Genomic DNA, 6588 nt, shown 5'->3' with positions numbered 1-6588 from the left:
TTTCAATTTGACGTACTCCTTTGCGCCTTGCAAGGCCACGTCACAATAGACTTTCTGCCGCTCCCCTGTTAAATAAGGCACCAGCACCTCCGCCCACTGCTCCAGATGCAATTTCTCCCATTCCGCCACCCTTTCAAATACAGTCAGGAACACCTCAACTTCATCACCCAGAGTCATCTTTTGTAACGCTCTTCTTACTGTCTTCCTGACGTGTGAGTCATAACCTGGACTTGTCGGAGCTGTCGCCGTGTCACAGACCGCCTCTACAAGTAACTCAATCTGCTGCTGCTGTTGACGATGCTGTTTCTGTTTCTGGATCTGCTGCATCAGCAGCTTAGTGGTCTCTTGTTGCCCAATTTGTATTTGCGCCAAGTAAGTATTTTAGACACATAAACATTATTGTCTTCAAGGGGGGGCGTTGACTAGGCACAAAGCGATGACGTCTCTTCCGCCGTCTGGAGGAGCTGCGTCACAGACAGGCAAGTGGTGGGGAGAACAGCATCTTTAAAAAAGCTGAAGTTGAAAAGAGGATTGCTTCTACAAATGGATACTAATCCTAAACACACGTCAGAATCCACAATAGACTACCTCAAAAGGCTGAAGGTTTTTACAATGGCCCTCAATGTCTCCTGATCTGGACATCATTGAAAATCTGTGGCTAGACCCCAAAATAGCAGTGCATGCAAGACAACATAGGAATCTCACAGAACTGGAAGAATTTTCCAAGGAAGAATGGATGAAAATACCTCAAACAAGAATTGAAAGACTCTTTGCTGGCTACAAAAAGCGTTTACAAGCTGTGATAATTGCAAAAGGGGATGCTACTAGGTACATACCTGTGGATATTTCCGGTACTGTTAAAACTAGCACCGGAGATATCCGTGTTTGTGTGTACCTGTATGGCATATGTGTGGCAACCCTTTGCTGCCCGTTTGCCGCATCAGGATCACACGTACCAGCGCCTGGGAATCAGCGGAACAGTTAGTGCTGTTCCTAAGCGTCGGGTGCTGCAGGCATCTGTCATCATTGTCCCCTGCGTGCGCTGCAATCAGTGCAAGCAAGGGACAATGTTAAGAATAGTATTCACCCTCCGATGTCTCCAAATCCTGTAAAAATAATACTAAAATAAAAAATCATTAAATTCACCTGGCTTGAGGCGACCGCACTTGCTAAGGAGCAGAGGAGAATGACGCGATGCAGTGAGCGGGGCCCTGAACTGCTCATGAGCCATGTTCTGTCACTCTGAGCTCAGCTCAGGTCAGGGGCCCCTCGCTGCAGTGAGTCATTCTCCTCTGCTCCTCAGAGTGTGTGGTCGCCTAAAGCCAGGTGAGTATAATTATTTTTTTATTTTATTCTTATTTTTACAGGCTTTGGAGACATCGGGAGCAGCATACAACTCTCAACATTGTCCTTTGCTTGCAATGATCTCAGCACAAGCACGGGACAATGATGAGTGATTCCTTCAGTACCCGGCGCTTGGGAACAACGCTAACTGTACTGCTTCTCTCCAGGCACCGGTACATGTGATTCTGATGACATATGGATGAAATCCATATGTCATCAGTGTGGGACATTTTTCAGCCCGTGCAGCATGTAAAAATTGGACATGTCAGCGTGTTTTACCCACGGAGACATGGTCCATGGAAACACACTGACATGTGTGCCGACTCATTCATTTTAATGTGCCTACGTGTGTTAGTGTCTCCAGTACTTGTGGAAATGAACACCTGACGTGTGAAAGAGGCCTTACAGTAATTTTGACCAGGGGTGTCCAAACTTTTACCTGCCACTGAATAGTATCTTTTTTTATGGATACCTTGAATTTTCTGTAACATAAGAATCTGTAAATGGTCTTGTCAATGATTAATAGCTTCTGCTGTAAAAAAAAAAACCCAAAAAACCAGACTGCACACAGATCATATCCCACTTTTCTAGATGAAACTATTTTTTATACAGTCATGTGAACCTACCCTGAATGAGAGTGTGCGCCGCCCAAGTAATAACAGGAGACTGTTTACTAGTTTATGAAGTAACATATGATACCTGCAGAAATGCAGGTCAACCTTCTGACCAAATTAGAGGTCCATTAAAAGAGAAGCAAATAATATTATTTTGATAATAGCAAATTATTACCCTGTCAAGTCCGGTAACGCTATTAACCTGCAGGTTACTAGCATTATGGACGTGCCCGAGCGCAGTACTGAAAGTCCAGCACCCACTAGAAAATTAACTTTATTCTTCCTGTGAGCTGCTGGCTTTCAGTCATGCTGGCGTGCCCAGAGCAATTACAGTCACCTCTCACAGCACTGTAACCACACCCCGGCACTGACTGACAGCCGGTTCTGCAGTGCATCAGTGCAGTACATTTTATTATACAGAAGCATCTATACATCTATCCTAAGTCATCCCCACAGTGTCTGTTATCGCGCTCCTGCACAGGTGTACTTTTCTCTGGCCTGCAAAGGGCAGAGCAAAGTACTGTAATGCGCATGCGCGAGGAATGAGTAGAGAGCCTCGGCGCATGTGCACTACAATACTTTGCTCGGCCCCCAGCAGGGCAGAGAGGAGCATGCCTGATGTGTGGATGACGTAGGACGCGTCATCTACATGAAGCAAGAAGGAGGAAGTGAACGCAGGTGAGTATAATAAAAGGTCCTTTTTGTGTTATTCAAAGTGCATTGGGGACATATATACTTATATATATGAGAGCTTACAGGTGTTGTCCGTACTTTATATGGGAAAGACCTGGTGACAGGTAACATTTCTTAAAAGACTGAAGCTCATGGCCTCTTTACGACATATTTATCAAGCTAAATGCGTCAGAATCCTACCGTAAACTTTACCAAAGATTTGCACCATATTTTTTATTTATTTTAGACACTATTTTTATGATTTGTCTGATAAGAAGGCATAGTCTCATTGAAAAGGGGTGAGAATATTGTAAAAAGGGTGACACAATGGGCAAAAACACTATGCAAAATTGAGGCCCACATTTCTGGCAAAAAGTAAGCCAACGAGTAGGTGTTGTAAACTTAGGCTACATAATCTTAAAATGGTAGACCAATGACCACCTTTCTGAACAATGTTTTTTACTTACCGTAAATATATGTTTTGTGGCTAAAATTGGGGCTTAAAATCATGTGCCACTTAATGAAGCTTATTATTCTCAGCGTGCACCGCTGCCAGAAATGTGCTGGTGTACATTTGTGGAGTAAGTTACGCCACTTCTGTGGCGTGACTTATAGCAAATTTGATGGGTGTCCTGTCCTGCCCATGTCCCACCCATGTTGGACTGGCCAGAAGTCACAGTATTTTTGCGCAAAAATATTGTGACTTATTAAAGTGTTTACAGTTTGTGAATTAAGATCTGTATGATTAGTCCACACAATGTCCTTATGAAAAGTCTGATGGGGACAAGAATGTAACACCAATAATGGCGCCCTTGCAAGGTTCCCCTTCCCCCTCCATGCAGGGACACCGACATACTCATCGTCCCAGCCGCGCAGTGACCTCCATGTCTCCTGCTCCCCTGCTTCCTGTGCACATTTCACAGGCTTCCCAGCAGTGCGCCTTGTGTGCGCGTAGTTTGAAAATGCCCCCTGCCAATAGCTGGGAGGCCTGTTTGTATAAAAGGCACCCTCCTCTGTAGAAAGGTGACTGAGCAACCCCTGTAGTTCCTTATGTAGTGTGTGCAACTATATGTTGGCAGGTCCCCGTCCTAGTATCCTGTGTAGTTGAATCTGAACCTGAACCCCTGGTGTGCTCAAGGCTTAAACCTGAAACCGCATCTGGTGGCCCCTGAACCCGAAACCGCACCTGGCGTTCCTTTGAATTTGGAGCTGCACCCAACAGTTTGTGCAGCCTATAGCCGCACTGGTGGTATTTGAACCCATAAGCTGCATTGGCGATACCTGAACCTTGAAATCGCAATCGCAGTACCGAAACCTGTAACTGTTCCGGCGATACTCGAATCTGAACAAGTGTCAGTCCTGGTTAGAATTCCAGAGTCCATACTCTCGGAGCCTGTTCTAGTATCCGAATACAGTTCTGTCTGTGCCTCCGTGTCAGTATCCCTTCTGCCCGAGGATCCATAACCTGTGTAGTCTGAACAGAGTCCCAACCTTCTCCTGCCAGTTACTCCGAGATAAGTTTGTATTTGTGAGGCTGACCTCTGGAATCAGCAGCTGCAATACCGGGGACTGGCTATGAGTAATACCTGGTGGCTATCAGCAGCTCAAGCATGATTCCACCATCAAAACCAAGTAGCCGCTTAGCTATGCTCCTCTTAGGTAAGCCCGGCCGCATGTGCGCCACATGCGTGTGCAATAACGAAGTTTTGTCACAGGCACACATGACATGAAATTTTGCAAGTTTTGGGGTCATTTCTTTAATCAATGATATTTCCCTGCAGGAAAAGTTAGTAAATGAAGGTTTAGCTTATATTTTAGACACTTTAAGGGGCATGTATTGTACTTAATTTCAATGACATGTATTTATGGAATTTGTCTCATGTTTGTGAATATGGCAGTATAATAGCAGATTTATTTATTTCTTTACTTGTGTATGTGACATGCAATGTTATGGGATTTATTTAGAAGATAATTGATGGAATATAAGATCATCATGCTGTTTTCTTGACCTCCATAATAGCTGAGAGGCAGTGGAATAGACAAGTGTGCCGAAAAGGAGGGAGGGCGCTGGCAAAAAACGGAGCCAGGCACTTAGTGACAACTTGTCCATCCGATTGTCTGTAATTAATAGCAATATGTAGATGATGCTGTTACATTTCCCGTGAGTCCAGCTGCACAGGCGCTACAGCGAATGAAAAAAAATCAAGATGCTAATTATGTTTTCTGCATATTAACTACTCTGCTTACACCCACCGAGCACAGAGACAGGGAAGTTTTGTGCTTTTTTCTGTTCTGTACACTCTCAGGAATACACAATACATCAATTTTCCGATTTCCCAAATGTATGTCAGATGTATTCTCTTAGTTTAAATCCCCCCACTCAGTTTTCTAATATAGAATATATCAATTAACGTCGCTGGAAAAATCCGATTCGGTAAACAATCTGTTTTTGAAAGTCTGAATTTTTAAAATTAATATTTAGATTTTTATTTCAAAAAGTAGAATTTGATAAATATTTAAAATCTAAGTGCAACTTGATTCTTTGTGATAGCTCAACTTTACGCGCTTCAGGCTGGCAGTGGAACAGTCGCGCTCTTCTTCAATAATAAGATATTGAACAGATGATCCAGCCAATGTCTCTTCTTTTCTCTTCTGCCAAAAACTGCTCCTTGGTGAGTTGAATTTGAGCTTTTCCATTGCAGCATCCTCAAAAAAAAAAAAAAAAATTCGTCTCAACTGAGCCTCACAAGGTTGGCTAAACTTCACTCGAGCTTCTAGCAATATTGGTTTTTCTGCTATTGTTGGTGTAAACACTGACGGAACAAAAGGCGCTGAAATGACTTTGCTTGCAGTTAGCTATGTCTTGCAAACAACTTTCTTATAGAATTATAGTGACTTTTCTCCATGAGAACAGCTGCAGACCTGAAACAATGGCACAGGATCTAAAGGGTAGAAAAAATATCCTTGGTTCAGGAGTGCGCATGTTGTGATGCAACCCAAACCCGTTGTGATAGAAAGGGCAGTAAAATGGGAAAAAAAAATATTTAAAAGTGCCAATCTTCTTGCTGCTAGTCTACATTTATGGCATTTACTTTGTGAAATTCATAATGTAGTGTTTCACACTTGACGTACCTCTAATTCATGTTGACATTTTAACTAAGTGTTGAAAAGCATCAATTTATATGATGCTGCAGATGAATCCTTCTCACTGTTAGGCGTCGGGCTGTTGCTGGATACAAAATGGGTCCAAAACCTTCTGTGGTCTCCCATTCCGGTCCAGCCAGGGCTGATGCTGCTCACCATCATTGTCAGCCCCAACGCCTAGCTGGTCCACGAGATGTACAGATTGTCTCTTGGGTATTTGTGCCCAGCAATGTTAAGCATAGGTTGCGGAGCGAGACAGGGCTGTTGGTGCCTAAGTCCAGGATTCTCCGCACTGAGCATGTCCGTGACCTGGCGGACCGTGATTGGTGGCTTGGAAACCACCTGACCCGGTGACCTGACACCACCTGATTGGTCGTGGGTGACGCCACCAATGGTGCAAAGGTTGGCAGGGCTTAGTCTTTAAAAGACCCGCCCACAAACATGGCGGCACGCTCTGATCATTGAGCAGTGATGCTGATGTGTGGATGACTGTTTTCCACGTAGTTTCCATAGGCTGGTTTAGTGGAAATAGGCAGGTAGCTCCGTCTTGCAGTCCGGCTCTGTCAAAGGGGTCGCCTAACACCCTGAGCAGCCTGCAGACGTCCTGTCCACGGCTATCGCCTGTCAGCCATGTGGAGTAATACCCTGCAGTCAGGTATCATGCCGGCTGGAGGCACGTGTACCCGTCGGTGAAGTTACACACGCATCCTAGCGCTGTCAGTGTAGTCCCTGTGTAGTTAACAGGGCTACAGCTACTTCCCCAGTCGCATATCTCCCGTGCAGTTAACGGAGATAGAGCGAACCGCTATACCCG

Source organism: Phyllobates terribilis, unplaced genomic scaffold, assembly GCF_046119375.1.
Source record: "Phyllobates terribilis strain yellow unplaced genomic scaffold, ASM4611937v1 Scaffold_10__3_contigs__length_209671492, whole genome shotgun sequence".
In the NCBI taxonomy this organism is placed as follows: domain Eukaryota; kingdom Metazoa; phylum Chordata; class Amphibia; order Anura; family Dendrobatidae; genus Phyllobates; species Phyllobates terribilis.
This window is presented reverse-complemented; position numbering follows the sequence as displayed.